General features: G+C 43.6%; 1 long non-coding RNA gene across 1 annotated transcript in view; it reads right to left on the bottom strand.

Annotated features, from left to right (window-relative positions):
- Positions 1 to 2921: 2921 nt before the first annotated feature.
- The window catches only part of LOC139440575 (uncharacterized), a 72455-nt gene continuing 56764 nt past the window's right edge, over positions 2922 to 18612 (bottom strand). Inside the window, exons 2-4 of the long non-coding RNA XR_011650814.1 lie at positions 9076 to 9214; positions 6105 to 6210; positions 2922 to 3810 (exon numbers count right to left, since the gene is read on the bottom strand). This is a non-coding gene — a long non-coding RNA (uncharacterized lncRNA). The remainder of the gene's footprint in view (positions 3811 to 6104; positions 6211 to 9075; positions 9215 to 18612) is intronic.

Below are 18612 nucleotides of genomic sequence, written 5' to 3'. Positions count from 1 at the left end.
GAGAGCAGCCTTGAGCGCTGCGCCCCATGGGCGGACCCCCTGCATAACTGGCTGCAGTGGTTAGCAGCGGCCCAGGGCCCTGGCATGCAAAGCTGCAGCGAGGCAATGGCAGCGTCAGCCCCACAAGTACGCACTCCAGGGAGGGAGCCTAAAGCCAGAGGGAAATCCACCTAGCAGCCTCGTGCTCCAGAAGGATGGATAAGAATGGAGTGGGATCTCTAGGCATGGATTTGGATTTCAGTCTTTTTGGGAACAAGGGAATTTCTGTGTTTTGCAGAAGAGATTGACCTGGAGCTTTGGAGTTTCCTGTTTCCCTACGTTATGCAACATTTTAATAAAGACCTTTTTCCTTTCCCACCAATCTGTTTTATGCCTGTGTTTGGCAGTGAGCAGCCAGGTCCCACTTTGTTTCTGTAACACCCTATGTCCCACTTTGTTTCTGTAACACCCTATGAAGGTAGAAGACCTCTGGGTGGAAATTAAACAAATTTGTGTAGAAAGCGAGGAGTTTCCTGGGAGAGAAGATACCAAGATGCTGACCCATATTTCTCTCGAGGTTCGGTGTTTTTACACCATCTTTGGTGGTTCTGATGGTTCCAACTCAGATCACAGAGGCAGCAAATCAGGGTGCTAGAAATTTAGGCTCCAAAGATAGACTCTGGGTTTGAATCCAGGTTCCATCACTTACTGTATTACCTTTAGCAAGTTACCTAACCTCTGTGAACCTCCGTTTCCCTCTTTGCAAAGTGGGAGAGATGGTCATATTTATGTACCTCATAAAGTTCTTGGGAAGATAAAGGAGACAATTTATATCGAGCCATTTTCACAAGTTTGACATATAATAAACAGTGTAACTTCTGGGTGCAAGGGGAGGCCATGTGATTGGCTCTAGACAATAACATGACGAGTGTCGCTTCTGTAGAGGAATAAAAATACTTTTTCTCTACCCTCTTATGTTCAGTGACTGAGACCTGTGAATTAAACTGACAAAAGACAGATTAGCAGGAGTAAAGGTGTATTTTGCATGCACCTCCCCCTCCCCCAAGAGCTTCACAGAAAAGAAGTGAAAACCCAAAGAAGCAGTGAGGCTTGAGAGCTTCTTTATCCAATTAACAAAGGGTGATACACTGTGGAGAAGTGACAAGACAAAGGAAAGGGGTTTGAGGCTCCAGGTGTGGCAAGTTGTAGGAAGGTAAATGTGTGCAGGGAACTAATGGTGGATAATGGTTTTTTGGTAAGGTTGTTGTGCAAAATCAAGTCAATGCCATCTCTAGTGATTAATACTTGTCCTCTTCCCAGTGCAGAAGAGTGGAGGGGGCAGGAATACCTCCACCAAGAGAGATGTATACCACGCTTCTAGGCAGAAAGAGAGAGGGCAGATAGTTCCTCCTCTTTCTGCTATTTCTCAATTACCTTCAGCTCAGAATAATCCTTATGCCAAAGTAACATATTCTGGGTGACATATTCTGGTCCCCTTCACTTCGTAGATGAAAAGTGGAATTCTGTGGAAAGGAACCTCACAGAATGATCTGATCATAAATTCCTAACTGGGCAGGTCATGGTGGGCAGACAGTAAATTCTTTACTGAAAGACTTATCCTTGCTTGCCCTGGCTGGTGTGGCTCAGTGGACTGAGCACTGGCCGGTGAACCAAAGGTTTGCCTGTTCAATTCCCAGTCAGGGCACCTGCCTAGGTTGCGGGCCAGGTTCCCACTAGGTGGTGCATGAGAGGCAACCACATATTGATGTTTCTCTCCCTCTCTTTCTCCCTCTCTCTCCCCCTCCCTTCCCCTCTCACTAAAAATAAACAAATAAAATCTTTTTAACAAAAGGACTCATCTTTGCCCTAAGCAAGCCCTCTCCATTGTTTCTGTGCTGTTAGGTTAACACACCTTTGAAATGCCCCTTTAGACACCCCTTCTAAAACCTGACCACTCTTTCAGACCTCTCCTTCTAAAGCAGGAGTGTCAAACTCATTTTCACAGGGGAACACATCAGCCTCGTGATTGCCTTCAATGGGCCGAATGTAATTTCAACTCCTTAACAGTTAAGGAGTAGTTACATTTATACAGTCCTAAAATTATTTCGGCCCTTTGAAGGCAACCACGAGGCTGATGTGGCCCCCAGTGAAAATGAGTTTGATACTCCTGCTCTAAAGCTTGAGAGCACATAATTTTAGCTCTCCTGTAATTAGATCCTGTCTTACTATCTCCCATCTTCATGTAATCTTCCTTAGGTGCCCTCCTTAATCTCAAATGCATAAAGGAAATTTCGAAGTGTTATTCTCAGAAGCATTTATCTCAGTCTGTTGAGATCTTGATTCCAGGTGTATCTTCTGTTTCACTCAAATAAATTTTTGTAAAAATCCTCTACAGGTTTGGACATTTTATGCCAACTCTTCTCAGCTGAAACATTTAATCACCACTGCAAGACCCTGTAGAATTCTTTCCCTCTGACGTGGTGACCAGCAACTTTCTAGATGGTGGCTGCTCAGTCAGCTTGGGGCCTAATTACTTATAATATAAGCAGAGCCACCTCTGTGATCTACAAAGAGCATGTAGCATGAACCAGCACAGAGATGAACCCTTGTCAAATTTCAGATGGCACTGATATTTGAGTTGTTACCATAGCATAACCTACCCTATCCTGACAGATCCAGCACAACCATTACCTACTCCACTACCAAGGGGAGCCCACCTTGAAGGAGAAGGGAATTTGGAATGTCGACTTGGGCAAGGGTTAGGGGGTTGCTGTTTCTGAGCACAGTGTGTGGCTGAGACTGAAAACCCCCTTCTTACTCAGTGTCTCAAGCATATATTCATGATATAGTCTTTCCCATAAGTCAGCTGGGCAACTGCTCAGCTAGCTGCCTGCTGAGCAGCCCAGCACCAAGGAATAGACAAGAGTCACACATAGTAACTATGCTGTTCACTCAGATTTTATTGAATGCAGGTTCACTAAAAGTAGAAATCAACATATATTAATATTCTACTTACACTCTAACAATCTCAGTGTTACAATTTCTTAGATTGTAAGAAATATAACACACACACAGAGCAATCAAGGGGGGTTAAGGAACCCGAGTCCCAGAGTCTCAGTCTGCAGGTCCGGGAGACAGCAGGGTGAGTAAGGGTATTGTCAGCATCTTGGAGTCAGGTGGGCAGCAGGGCAAGCAAAGTCTTCACAGTCCATCAGGGCAGAGCCTCTGGCGGCTGATGACAAGGGAGATCAGCGTGGCATAGAGCAGCATAGAGGAGCTCGGCTGTCTCAGCAGTGGTCTGGAGCCCGCCTCAGTTATGCTTTGAAAGTGGTGTACTCCACCCTTCTGGGTCTTTCTGATAAATGTCTTGACACCCCTGCTGGCAATCTGCCCAGGAGCCTATCTCAGGGTGGTCTCGCACTGCAGACATGGCTGTTCTGACCACGTGTGCAGACATCTTGGGTGTGTCTCCTTGACAGATGTGTCTGCTCCGACTCAGGTAGTTTCCCTCCTGAACCAAAGTGCCATGGCTGACTGACAGCCATCCTGGCTGACATGAGTGGCTCCATTTTGCTTTATATACTTCATGGTATCTTGATCAGACCCCTGCCATTTTGGGGTCCTGCTCTCCACACTCAGTAGACATTAGTTCTTTATCGCTGCATAATAATCCCACATGCACAGACCAGCACACCACACGGTAAGTACTGAAAGCTGAATCTCCCACCTAGTCCAGCTCTTGGGTCCTTTCTCTCTTCTTATTGAATTTATACTCTCCAGCACACAGGGATTATGTGCTGGAGAGTAAAGTGCCAGGTGTAAGTCGAGTTGCTGTGAAAGTAAAGAAAAAAATCTTACTGTCTCAATTCTTTGAAAAACACATGGGTAAAATACCACCTTGGAGCACAGGTACCTGCCAAGGTGTGGGCAGAGAGCATGAGGCAAGAGCAGGTTATGTCTGGACCCTTGGTTAGTGGGGTGAACCAGCACATAAAAATGGTGTCCCCTGTAGGCAACCTTTCATGCTCAGCAGACCATCTGCCCACTGATGTTCCCATTGCTCATTTTACTCTGCTTCCCAAAGGTGTTTTCAACATTGTCTTAACAACCATCATGCCAATAAGTTGTCTTAAACACAATGAGAAGGAAGAAGTAACTAGAGAATGTTTTGTCCACTCCTTCCATCACCCCTCTTAGCTACCTCTGGGCCACCAACCACCATCCCAGAAAATCCTACCATGTAAAATGGGCAAGTCTAATAAGGGGCCTGATTTGATGTCCCAGAATTCAGGGACTAGAAAGAGCTACTGAAAGCCAGAATTGATCATGCAAGAAGCTAAGGCAAGTGACTTAATATTAAAAAGGCTGACAACCCTCCTTTCCAAGGAAAATGATGGCTATTTCATTTTCCTCCTCTCCCTGAGTCCAAGCACAAATAATTGCTTCAGGAAAAATAGACCAGGAACTGCTGGCATATTCTAGTCCCAGGTAGCCTGCCTACCCCCGCCCCAGGCAGTGTTTCCAATCACAGTGTACGATAATGGAGATGATAGAGTTCTTCCCCTGAGACAAAGAGGTATCATTTGCAGAGAAATGGAATAGGGTGGGAAAGGGATGCTAAGAATCAGCAGACTGTTCCCCAGCAGGGTTAACAAAAGAAGTTAAAGCCAGGATTTCAAGGTTAAGGCAGGAGATAGACACAATGCTATAAATAGTGCCCCTTTAGGCACCAATGGTGTTGATCATAAGAAGCCAAAGCCTAAGGGGGAGGTATAGTGGATGCCCATCAATGTCAGGCCCAATGGATTGACAGGCAGACAAATATGAAATGCAGGCATTGCAACCAGACCCTGCCCTGGGTGATATCTCATTAACATCACAGATCATATGGCAGGGGCAAAAGGTAAAAACCAGAGCAATGGCCAGCCTGGGGGTAAGAAAGGGGGAGAGGAGGGAAATTAGCATTATCCAGGAACCGTTGCCGCTGCCCACTGGCTGCCAGGTCTTCAATAAGTTGGCAGGCTCCTCTCAAGGGCCTTGGGGTCTCAAAACCATCCCGCTCACAGCCCTGGGATGAGCCATGACATAACATTATAAGACAACAAAAGCCACCTCGCAATGTGCCAGGCGCTGTCTCTGTGCTCTGTGCTCTTTGTATATTCCCTTATTTCACCAGCCCGGAGGGTGGAAAAGGCAGGTTTCATCTATCCCACTTCACAGGTGCAGAAGCCAGACTTTAGAATTTATTGACTGGTCCAAGATCACACAAGTGATAAAGTTGGGGGTTGAACCCAGACATTTTCAATTCCAAAGCTTATGTTTTAACCCAAATGCTCGTGCTTTGGTTCTTAATATCACAAGCTGCCAGAGCCCTTTCCCTACCACCCTTCATGGCAGCTGGGCCAGGAACGTCACACTCCTCTCCCCTCCCATTTGTCACTAATCAGTAATCATGGGTCTTGCTGAGCCAGGACGCCACCTCGGAACCCTGCTGAGAGAATGCTGCCAGCAGCTGCTGCCAACACACCCGAGGGCTGCGTGAGGAAACCAAGTGGACACCCTTGGTTAGTTCGCTGGATCAAATAAAGGTAAAGTCAAGAAATACCAGTTTTCTTTAAGTAGGGATAAGAGTCCCCAGTAAGAAGAAGGTACTACTCAGCCTCTTTGTCACATGTGTCCTCTCTCTCCATTGCCACAGCTAAATGGTCTGGGTCAGGTGCTCCTCACTGCCCCCTGTTCACACCGTGGCCATGCTAGTCATGGCCTACATCTGAGCGTGACCCTCTCTAGCTCGGAGTCCTTCATAGGGTCCCCTCTACCCTGAAGGACCACCAGAATCTTCCATGGCAAGAAACCTTTTCCAAAGGCCTTCATCCACCCTGGCCACCTGGAGGAGGCCGCTCTCAGCTTACAGGATTCGGCTCAAGGACATGGGCGGGCTCACACTGAACTATTGACATTGGGCTTCTACAGTTCCGACTATAAAGGGATGGGAGGGAAATTGCCAACTCTGCATTTATTCAGCTCTGATTGCTTTACTTACCATAAATATTTCACTTAAATGGTTTTAAAAGTTATGATAAAGTAAAAAAGTAATAAACATATAAAGGGAAGGGCAATGATACCTGATTTCAGATATCCCCTCCCTCCCCTCCTCGTGTGGGTGAGACCCAGCATCCAGAATTCTCTGCGGCACTGCTTCTGGCCCGGTTGCACTTCACTTTCTCGTTCCTTGAAAACAGAAACTTTCTTTTACGTCAATGAATCCGTAAGGTGGTTGCCACATATTTATATGATTTGTTCAAAAAAAATAAGTGAATAAACAATAGCAAGAGTGTGGATAAATAGAGTTGTCCCAGAAATTTTGTTCGCCATGTGGCCAACTTCCTCACCCATGTTGACTGCGAGTCTGTGCAAGGGGTTAACCAAGGCCACAGTAGAATTTGTCAGAAAAGAAAGATAATAATGTATATATATAATACATACATGCTGTATACTTGACAATGTCGCCCAAAATGTGAGGCATAAGCTTATGCAGGACACTTGACCCATACCTTGAATTAGTATACAGCACAGGTTTGGTTTCTTTAATGTCTCAGACTTAAAAAATACAATAACCAAATACAGTGTGACTGTCTTTTCTGCATCTTAACAAACCAACTCTGAAGAGACATTTTTAAGACAATTAGAGAAATTTGAACAATGATAGAGCACTAGAGGATGTTAAGGGTCATTGGTAACTTTGTTAGGTATGATAATGGTACTGTAGTCATATAAAAAACTTCGTGCTGGACATGAGTGAAATCATGCCTGAAAACTACATTAAAGTAGTTCATCCTAAAAAAAATTATACAAAGATAAGCAGATAAAACAACATTAAGGGAACGTGTTGGAGCTAATTGTTGGAGCTGATAAACATATATAGAATTCTTTATTCTGCTCTCTCTTTCTGATGTATTTTCAAAGATATTCATAGTAAAATTTTTTTAATAAATTTAAGTGAACTAATAAAAATACATAGTTCATGAGCTCTCTGCATTAGAATCATCTGCTATTCATTAAAATGCAGATTCCCAGGCTTCTCTGACCTGTTGATGAGGGCAGTGGCCTTTTAGTTATGCTTGAACAAGCACCACCACCCCCTGGCTGATGTGGTTCAGTGGACTGAGCAAAGGACCACTGCTTTGGTTTCCAGTCAGGGCACGTGCCTGGGTTGCAAGACAGGTCCCCAGCAGGAGGTACTCAAGAGGCAACCACACACTGGTGTTTCTCTCCCTCTCTTTCTTCCTCTCTTCCCCTCTCTAAAAATAGATAAATAAAATCTTAAAAAACAAAGCACCACTCCCCCTTACCACCCTGAACTTCTGTGTTGGTGATCAAATTGAGGATCTGGGAAGGTGGTACCCCTGGAGTAGGCATAGAAGCTTCTTCCCACATACCTTGTACTATGCATCTCTTCCATGTGTCTGTTCCTGAGTTGTACCCTTTATAATAAACTGGTAATTATAAGTGATGTGTTTCCCTGAGTTCTGTGAGCCATTATAGCAAATTATCAAAGCTGTGGAGGGCGTCATGGGGCCTTCAATTTATAGCAGGTTAGTCAAGGGTCTGTTCTTGTGATTGGCATCTGACGTGGGGTCAGTCTTGTGGCACTGAGCCCTTAACCTGCGTGCGAACTGAATTGTGGGAAACCCAGTTGGTGTCTGGAGACTTGGAAATGGGTTGGTGTGGAAAAACCTTCCACACAATGGATGTCAGAAGTATTGTGACTTGAAAAAACTGTTTTTCTTCTAATGGCAATCCTTAGTCCACAGGTCACTAGCCTGGAACTCCATAAGGGCAAGGGCTATATCTTATCTACCTCCTTCTGTTCAGTGCTGACGCTGACACAGAACAGATGTTTGATAAGCTTGTTCAATAAATGAATAAACATACAGAGGAAGTAATAAATGAGAGTCATTGTGCTGGGCAGCTCACAGACGTGGCTGTGCTTACCTAAGGTCTGAAACATCAGGGGAGATGCCGTGCCCGCAAAGGCGGTTTTCCACTGCACTCCGGATGTGCTGACCCCTGCGATCTCCCCAAATGTGGGAAACTCAGCTGCGTGATTGTGGTAGTGGAGGATCAGGGAGAGGGTTGGGGAACGTCTGCTATATTGTCACCATGGAAAACGTTAGGCAGACTTAATTTAGGATGACGAGTGTGACATCTGGGAAAACATTGATAAAATGTGATATAATGTGGGGGGAAAAAGAATTTCAAGAAGTATATGTACACTAATATTAACTATAAAGAACATATATGTATATTATTTTATGAGAACAAAACCAAAAAGTAATATGTAAAAAAAAAGGTGGAATAGTGGGATTCTAGGTAATTGCATTTGTAATTCTATTTTCCAAGTATTCTGTTATTTTTTTTTTTTATTATAAGGCAGAAGAAGAGGGAAAAACAGAACTTGGAAATTGTCTTAATCTTGTGGTCACCTGCATAATAGTAACTCCAGCACCACACTCCCCCGCCAAGTCCCCCACCAACTCCAACCTCTATTGGAGGCTCCAGTGCTGACCCTGGCACTGGGGGCAGAAAAGGCAGATGAGGACAAATCATTTTTCCGTGTAACCTATAGGCTTCAGTCTGATCAAGTCCAGCAAGATTTCCAAGCCCTAAGACACATGATCTGCATGCTAGACAGGTCTTTGTATACAGAGGTATTTAAAAGAACAAAGAGCTTAAACAGCTACTTTGTTTTGTCTGTACTGAGAGCATCTCGGGCCTTCAGATCACCCTGCAAAGAGCCTACTCAAGTATTAACAGATATCAATCTCATAAATTGCGCAGCAAGCACCGTTATTTTCTTCTTAATCTATTTCACTTGCCACGTCTCCCAGGGGCAGGCTGGAAAATATGTGGTAATTATATATTGATAGAACATGGGAGCAGGTTATATACGAACCCACGTAATTGGCTTCCTTATTAACCAGCTAAAATGTGCTCTGTGGGATCCTTCTTTGCTCTCTAAAGAATCTCCAGAACTGAGCTATTATTTTGCTATTTATGATTTACTCCTTGCTCACAAAAATTGCCAGAACTCACGTGGACAAAGCCAAGATGGTCCTTTAACACACAGTTCCAGTGCCATCTTCCTCAGCAAGGCTCCCACCCGAAACCTGCGACTTCTTCCACGGAAAGACACACAACTTCCCTGGGCTGGCGTCCTGGTCTCCTGCACCATCTAATTTGGAAGAGTTAGTCAGCATGAAAAGCACTTATTAGGAAAGCATCATTGAGCTATTTTTGTGCGCCCTCAGAAGAAATAACATTTTTTTTAAGGAACATGGCAAGCTATGGGTTTAATAGTAGGTTTTTCTCACAAACCCTAATGGTAATAGCTCCCAGTGAAGAAACCACAGGAAATTGGGAATGGGCACCTCCGGGAACTTTAATGATCTTCATTTGATTTGCCTAGAAGGTTTAAGCAAAGGGAGGAGTAGGGGAGGCCTCACGTGGAAGACATTTGGGTGAAGGGCAGCGTGGACAGCAAGTGCTGACCCAGGGTGCTTTGGAGCTGCTGCCCAGGTGATCTAAATGGCTGATCTAACGGATGGTCGTAACGGGTGATCTAAACAGATCTTAGGACGAAGAGAAATGTGAGGAGGCCACCTGATCCAGCATATTGAGGGTGCGGCCAGACTGCATCAGGGTGGTCCTGTCACTCAGCATTTCCTATGGGCATGACGGCCCGCACCTCCAGCTGGGACCCGACTCTCCCAGCGGCCCTGATTCCAGCCTCCTCTGTGGAAATGTGCTGAGCAGCAGGTCGCTGAACACAAGCCTTGAAACCTGGGTTCTCCCACCAGCTCTGCGGCTGGAACAACAAGCTAGTTCTCCACAGCATTTGCCTCTCTGTACCCTTTCCAATCAGAAAATAAAAAGCAGGGAGACAGCTGTGACGATGGGCCACGTATGTGAAAAGAACCCCCCCAAACCAGCTGCTTTCCTCTTAGCCTGGTCTTGTCTGTCTACACAGCTCTTTTGACAAAAGATATCCCAAGATGGCTGGGCCAAATGGCCATGTGGGGAAACTGGCTCCTGTCAGGTAGACCTGAAAAGGGCACAAGGAAATAGAACTCGCTCTCGAAGGTGAGATTGCTGATTAAAAATGCAAGCCCAGAAATCATCATCTAACTTATTAAATACAACCTTCCCCTTACAAAAAAAAAAAGAAAGAAAAAAAAAACCCTCAGCCAGTATAACTGCAGCAATAAAGTAATTAAGAAGGCATACTCCTCTAAAATGAAACCACCAATACTATAATATCCAGTTAAATTTAATTACTGCCTAATTTCCTTCACAATGGATGACCTAGTTTTTGGACAATATTCTCAGAAAAGAGATTACATGTGGGTGTAAAACGTGGCCTATCTTGGAGAAGCAGAGAGACCATTCATCTAATCCATCCAGATATGAATGTATGAAGGCGAGTGGATAAGACATAGCCCCACTGAACACGCTCTGTTCTTACACAAAGGCCAAAGCCGCAAGCAGTCCAACGTTTCTGCCTCTAACAAAAAGCAATTCCACGGAGACCTGCGAGCTGTTTGTCAGACCTGCGGACTAACTTCCAGAGGGCAGGCTTGGACACTTATGTGAAGAGCCAGCCTGTGCATCTGCCCCATCACCTCTTGTGTGTGCAGACCTGACCCACGCCCCAGCCCCCCAGCCCCAGGACGAGGATGGCGCACTAGCACAGAGCAGTTGGAGGAGAAGCGAGGGGACCTGTGGGTGGGACTGGGTTTGGGAGAGACGAGGAGCAATAGACAGGCTGCTGCTGAGCCAAGGTGGGCGGGTGCTGACTGGGGTGTTTACGCCCACTCTGGCGGCTTTGCGGTGGCACCCGGAGATTGAGGCAGGCCAGCGACAAGGCCAGGTGTGTGTTTTAGAACTGTTGCGCTGAAATGATATGCCGTCTTGGAATTACAAAATGTGAAAATTTGCTACTCAAGCAAATTATAAAAAACAAAAAGGGGGATTGCTTTTAAAAACGGTGAATTATTGATAATGGTTGAAGGCAGGTGATGGGTATATGGGAGTTCACTACACTCTTCACTCTACTTTCATCTAAGTTTGAAACTTTCCATAGTGGAAATATTTTTAATTACAAATTATTTTTAAAATACCAGAAGCACTTATGTTAAATTCTTTTTAAAAATTCTTTAGAACTGTTATATATCCTAATTCATTAGCCAAAAATAAATGGGAGTGTGTTTGGATACTTTACCTACATTTATAAAATATCACTGCGCTGCAGAATGGAGAGTAAATTGGAAGGAAGGAGAAAGGAGACAGGAGGCCATTAGGAGGCTGAGCGGAGACCCAGGTGAGGGATGGTGGCGGCCTGTTCTGACACAGGGACGGAGGGGAGGAAGGGGTGGGTTTAAACGGTTCGGGAGGTAAAATGGCCAGGCCGCAGTGATTGACTCCACATAAATGAACCATACACTCAATCACTCCCTCCGTAAAGATTCAGGGCCACCCTCTCTGCCCACTGGACTGCCAGGGACTGTGGGAGGATGAAAAGGCAGGTACGACATGAGGCCAGACCTCAACACAGCTCTCTCTGACAGGAATAAGATGAAATAAGCTAAAAGGGCAAAACCACTTCTGAAGAAGGAAAAAGGAAAAGCCATAAGTAAACATTAGCTTAAAGCATGCGAATACTAGAAAAATTGAAAAGTGCTAGAAAATAAATTTGATGAGTTGAACAGTGCACACTTAAAATGTTAGAACTATAAAAGATAAAATAAGCAGATTATATCATAAAACAGATAATATAATAAAAACTACAGATAAAAAGGCAAAAGTAAATAATATTAGCTAGTGGAACATATTAAAAAGATTAAATAATGAAATGAAATTATCGAGGCGGCATAAATTTTGTTGAATGCACATCCTAAGTAAAGGGTAACAGGAGAAATACAGACTACCACACACATGTCAGCACACAACTGAGCCACCGGGCCCCTGGTGAACCTCACTTCCCATCGCCACTGTGAAGCACTCTGCGCCCAGCCATACCAAGCACTTGCCATTCCCCAAATCTGTCATGTTTTCCTTAAACGACTCAATTGTTCAACAAGGATGAATTCCACAGCAGAGGGTCCCGGCCCCATGGTGGCTTCTTTTGGCTTACCTCTCATTAGAGGGCCCTGGGGCCCTTGTCTTCCATATGGACGTTGTCAACTCTTCCTGAAAGGCACATAAAGTAACAGCAAAGATGCCCTCCCACAGCGTCCACTGCAATAAGGCAAGGATGGAGAAATGACTTCCGTGCCTGTGATCAGGGGGGCTTAACGAAGAAGGGTTTGAGCCAAGGCTTGGACAGTGGCTAGGCTGTGTGGATGGAGGGAGAACAGGACAGGTTCCTGGAAAGGAAATAGGGTCTGAGCTAACATACAGAGAGACACTTTCAGCCGTCTGCCACAAAGGCTGTCCTTCCCCGCAAGTCCCCAGCAGAAAGCGGTTTGTCCAGCATGGAACACATTCCCTAAACTCAACAGTGGGAACTTCGCAGGAGCTGCTGAGAAACCATAAGGCAGGGCCACTGATCTTGTAGCGAGATCACATCTTCCTTATGATGCAGAGACCAGCCCCTGGGCTTTCAACACGCTCTCCAGCACCCAGCTACCATGGGCAGTCCCTGCATTTGCATTTTGGACAGCCATAAGTGTGAGAAGCCATCACACTCTATGCTCTGAAAGAACGTAGCAATTCCAGCTGCCTCTTCCATTAGGCACTCCCTGTGAAGTTTAAATAGACAGCGACAGTTGGCTGCATTATACTCCTTAGCGAGGATTTGCCTAACCTCTTGTACGAGCGAGTTTCCAAGTCTCGGAGCCATTCGGATTATGTAAATCAGTACATATACTTATTACCACCAGGACAATTGCTGGCCTTTTATTTTTTCAATTCCAGACAGAGCCAGGGACCTTCTTTGTCTAACTTTAGAGAAGCGTGGATGGGAGGTTCACCAGCTGTCCAACCTTGCATTCTTCTGGAAGAAGATGCTAGAATGAAATTGTTCCTGTCTGTTCCAACTGAGATGTCAATAGCACAGATACCAGACAGCAAAGTGAGTGCAGGACGCTATAAGCTGGGTATCTGTGCACCGCCCCCCAAATTCATGTGTTGAAATCCTATCGTCACATGTGTTGGTATTCTAAAATACTCCTGCCACCACCACAATAGAGGGGCCTCAACTTCATAGAACTGTAAGAAAAAGCTTCTTGCAAATGTTCATGAATTGTGAGACTAACCAGTTTTTGTCTGTGAGGCAGGACCAATTCAGTTGCGGATTCCTATAGCTAGCGAACCACTAAGACAAACATATATTTCAAATAATTTGCTAATCCTAACATAATTTCAAACAACCATTTCTCTTCCTATTTTCCCATGGAGTAATCAGCAGAGGTTTAGGCATATACTCTCATTAGACTTTTTGAAGTCAGCTTATCATGATGCAGTGTTTGGGACCAACTCCGCCTGGGATGACTCAGCATCCTCATTCAGTGCCCCATGCTGAAAGAGCTCCGGAAGACCTAGATTGCCTGAAGCTGTGTAGCTCATCTATAAACATATTTTCCCTTTCACTATATGTACACCCACTTAATTAATAGAGCTATACTCAAGTGTTGCAATTTCACCAACATTTATGCTATTTATTCTTTTACGCATCAAATGTATGTAGGATATTTTTTATGTGCAAGAGGACACAATGCTACGTTGGGAAAGCTAAAGTGAGTAAGATCATGACATAGTGGCCAATGAGACTGGAAGAATTGCTGTATGAAGACAGTGTCCTACATACACTGAACCTTCTGTACATAACCAAACACCGTATTTCCTGTCTTTGAAAAAAACTTGCAAATGAGTACATAGGTGTCACGTTTTGATCATAGGCATTTAGTGCAATATGCACAAACTCCTAGGAGAAAAGGATCACAATTGTTAAAAGTCCTTGTGTCCTTCATTCACTGACACATATATTTTAATTCAAAAGGAGGGAAATTACTTGTGGTTTTTGAATACTTACTCCTTTCAGGTTTTCTACAGATACGTTTTTTTTATACTTGATCTCATTTCCCCTGCACAAAGGAATTCAACCCTATTGTATCCATTTCAGAGAAAAGGAAATGGCAGCAAGATTTAGTCATTTACCTGCTGAGAGAGGGTTATAAGTAAGTGGTGAAGATGCACTCAAATCCAAGTCTATCCATCTCAGACCTTATCCTTATACCAGGCCTCACTCCCCCTTGAAGCGTGTGGTGCACCATAGAAGACGGCACTAGCACGGCATTATGAGAATAGTCCACAGGGTAGCAGGTTAGACATGACCATAGACGCTGCCTGATCGCATCAAACTGAGATGCTCTCCCATTTCCTCTCCAACAGTCCCTGCAGACTTTTGATGCCATTTTTAAATGTAAGACTGAGAGATGCAAATTAAAACCACAATGAGGTACCATCTCACCCCGTCAGAGTGGCCAACATAAACAAATCCACAAACAAATGTCGGAGAGGATGCGGAGAAAAGGGAACCCTAGCACATTATTGGTGGGAATGCAGACTGGTGCGGCCACTGTGGAAAACAGTATGGAATTTCCTCAGAAAACTAAAAATGGAACTGCCCTTTGACCCAGCAATTCCACTGCTGGGATTATACCCTAAGAACCCTGAAACACCAATCCAAAAGAACCTATGCACCCCGATGTTCATAGCAGCACAATTTACAATAGCCAAGTACTAGAAGCAACCTAAGTGCCCATCAGCAAATGAGTGGATCCAAAAACTATGGTATATTTACACAATGGAATTCTACGCAGCAGAGAGAAAGAAGGAGCTTATACCCTTTGCAACAGCATGGATGAAACTGGAGAGCATTATGCTAAGTGAAATAAGCCAGGAAGTGAGGGACAAATACCATATGATCTCACCTTTAACTGGAACATAATCAACAGAAGGAAAAAGCAAACAAAATATAACCAGAGACATTGAAGTTAGAAACAATCTAACAGTAGCCAGGTGGGGGGTTGGGAGGGGGTAGTGGGGAGAGGGGATTACAGGAACTAGTATAAAGGACACATGGACAAAATCATTGGAGAGAGTGGATGTGGGGGAGGGATGTGGGTTCAGCTAGGGTGGGGTGGAGGGATGGGGAGAAAATGCAGACAACTGTAATCAAACAACAATAAAATAATTATAAATAAATAAATAAATAAATGTAAGACCCTGAGAACCTGTAGCTGGATGCAAAAATGCACTCATTTGTAGACCTTGTAACGAGCTCCCTCTATACTCTCCAAACTGTTTGCACTGTGCTCATATAGGTGACTGAAAAATGAGTATTTCCATTTGTTTAGATTCATCCTTTAAAGTGTGCCTTCCATTGAAGAGAAAGATGTGTTTTCTTAACATGTATAGCATAACATGCTTTGCATTGAGTGGTTGCTCAATAAATATTTGATGTTGGCTCAGTAGGCGATGGTGATGATACCCTGAGTTGCTTTCCTTCAAGTCAAGACCATCAGGCTCCCTGGCAATCAAACAAGCATCCTGTCAAAAGCTAGAGAAAACCCTGCAGTCATCCAAAAAAATACTTATTTGGAAATGCCAAACACTTTCTTTATAGTATCTTAGTCTCCGTTTAGGGTGCCTTGCCCTGAGTAACTTAGGGATTCAACTGTTTTTTATTATGCTATAATAACGTTCAAGGCTATATTGTCAAGGTGATGAATCCAAGAGACAGGAGTTTACGAATCAGTCCCTAGGGACTTTGCATTCCATCTTTCTACCCAGAGTGAGGTGATAGGCATCTCTTAAGATAACTAGTTCCAAAGCCCCGCTGCTGGGCCAGTTCCAGACATCAGGGTGCAGCAGGGGCGAAACGGGCAGAGGTCTTCGTTGTCATGCAGCTCACAGTCTGTGTGCTGTATGACATCAGCAGGAACCATCTCTCCTAACCTCTGACCCTGCTTACTTCCCTCAGTGCTGGTGTCCTTCTCAGATGGGCTTTTAAAGGAATGGAGGAACAGTGCTCCAGGCAGAGGGAACCACAAAGGTCAAGAAAGGAGCTCAAGTGGAAAAGAACTTGGCATTTTTCAAGGTGGCAAAGCTCAGTGAGGTCGAGTGAGAACAGCCGGTGTGGCTGCAGAGGAAGGGCAGTGCTCGTGGGCCATGGGGAGGACTGTGGATTTTATTCTAAGAACAGTGATCAACACCCATGGAGGGTTTTAAGAAAGGAAGTAATACAATCTCATTTATATTTTAAAATCAGTAAATTGTGGAGAATATTCTTCCTCTGCAAACATTTTTATCTATCTCTACATATCACAAGATTCACCAGGCAGGGCAGGTTTTCTTATAACCATTGAAGAAATGAGTTGGAAACTGCATGTGTTTTTCCCACTTTAATCCTCACCACCCCAGTTCTCTGAACACACAGGGATGCAAATTAAAACACTGTTTTCAAAGGGAAAGACCTACCTGCCTCTATGGAGCTGATTCATTGGTTCTTACATCGCTGATTGCTCTTTTCACTGAGGAACTTGCGGTGTTCCTTTGACGCATCTGTCTTCCTTCCCTGTGATCCCAACAGCATACGGCACAGACCCATGTGTGCCTCTCATCACTTTGTATTGTCATTAACTGGTTTCCTCCCCGCCTTGCCCTGACCTTCCATTCCTAAGTTCTTCGAGGGCTGAGAACACTCTTACTCACCTTTGTGTTTCCAGTCACTGTCACAGAGCCAGGTCCAGAGTAGGTGCTCAGAAAATGATGGACAGATGAACAATCAATCCAGTGACTGTATAGTTGTTTGTCCCAAGTCAGGACACGTTGGCACGTAAACAAGAATGTGACTAATGATTATGTTGGGGCACGAGTGTAAAGGTGGACTGGGATTGAACTGGGAACTATGGTCACCTTGACAATCACTGCAAAAATTATGAACAAAATTGTAAACTCTGCAGTTCTGAAGACCTTTTAGAACCCACTAGCTCTCCACTTGCCCAAGGTGGTTTAGACCAATAGTTCCCAAAGCATGGGAGATGTAATAGCATAGGAAGGGCATCAAGATTAAGTCATATAGACTCACACTTTCACAATGTCCTTCCCTTTTCCATTCTACTTTAGCATTTGTAATTATTAAAAGAGACGCTCTAGACTGGTGCTAGGTTATGGGTGCTAGGTTCCCCTCCCAAACTCCTGCTAGTCTCCCTTTTTAAACAAAAAGTGAACAAACCTCAGGATCAGAGTCTTTGAATAAGAAATGGTATTTGGCTGGAATTTAACATTATTATGTAAATTATATTTCTTTTATGCTTTCTTCTTCTCATGGCAAATTATGGTCATTTTCCAGGTAGGATTGGGATATAGAATTTTATTTTCAATTACTCTTTTGAAGTAAAAAAGATAAGATTTAAAACACGTATGATAAACATCATACACAGGTTTTGCAAAAGAGCGTGAAGTCATTGTGCAGATGACTGAGGCCTGGGAGACCTCCTTGCCCTGGTCTTCCTTCTCTGTTTCTACCTTGAAGGCTACCTTTAAGGTCCACATTTTAAAAAATATTTATATAAAATAATTTAAATTAAAGCAATTTATGAAAACTGCTCTATGTCATGGGTATATATTACTTTTATTTATTTTTACAATATTTTTCTCATTATTAAGATTGTTTATGCTTCTTGTTGGAATATGACCCCAAAAAATACATAACAGCATAAGATACTTAAAACACAGAATAACACAACTCAGGGGAAAACATTTAATACATGAATTGGGGTTTTTTTTAAGATTTTATTATTTATTTTTAGAGAGAGGGGACAGAAAGGAGAAGAGAGGGGGAGAAACATCAATTGGTTGCCTCTCACATGGGGGCCCAAAAACCAGGCATATACCCTGACTGGGAATTGAACCAGCAACCTTTCACTTTGAGAAATGATGTCCAACCAACTGAGCTATGCTGGCCAAGGTAGGGGGTGTTTTTTTCCTTATTTTGTGTTTTTAGAAGTATAATTTTAAATCTCAAAGTGTTAATACAAATGTAACTCTGAATTTACGTAAAGAAATAAAAGAGATATGGTTTTGTTTATTAAAAGCAACAATAGAAAGACCTTAAGTATCAAACCTTTCCTTGTGTAGTTAAAAGTTTAATGTACTCATAATTTATACACATATAATATTTAGCCCTATACTTATGTAGTAATTGAAGATACACCTTTGCTAAATAAAATTTTGTACAATCACAGTCAGTTACCATGAGATAAGTGAAGCTTCTTTTTGGTAATTGTGCATTTAAGCACCTGCTTTTCTTACTTTCCAGGAACTTACTTTCCAAACTTACCTTTCTACTATGGAAGAATGAAAACATAGCAGTTTGAGCTGTTCTAACTTTCAGTGAGAGGAAACAGTTTTGGCTCTATTGCCCTACCAAGCCAATGGGTATAGGGAGATAATTATCTACTTATAAAAATAGTACGGGTGTTAAAAATATTTATTTACATTTTTCCAAGGTGGACCATCAGTGTGGTATAAATTATTATCACAAACAGGCAAGACGGCTAAGGACCA

Source organism: Desmodus rotundus, chromosome 2 (assembly GCF_022682495.2).
Source record: "Desmodus rotundus isolate HL8 chromosome 2, HLdesRot8A.1, whole genome shotgun sequence".
Classification (NCBI taxonomy): domain Eukaryota; kingdom Metazoa; phylum Chordata; class Mammalia; order Chiroptera; family Phyllostomidae; genus Desmodus; species Desmodus rotundus.
Note: the sequence above shows the minus strand (reverse complement) of the source record. Positions and strands in the feature narration are given on the sequence as shown.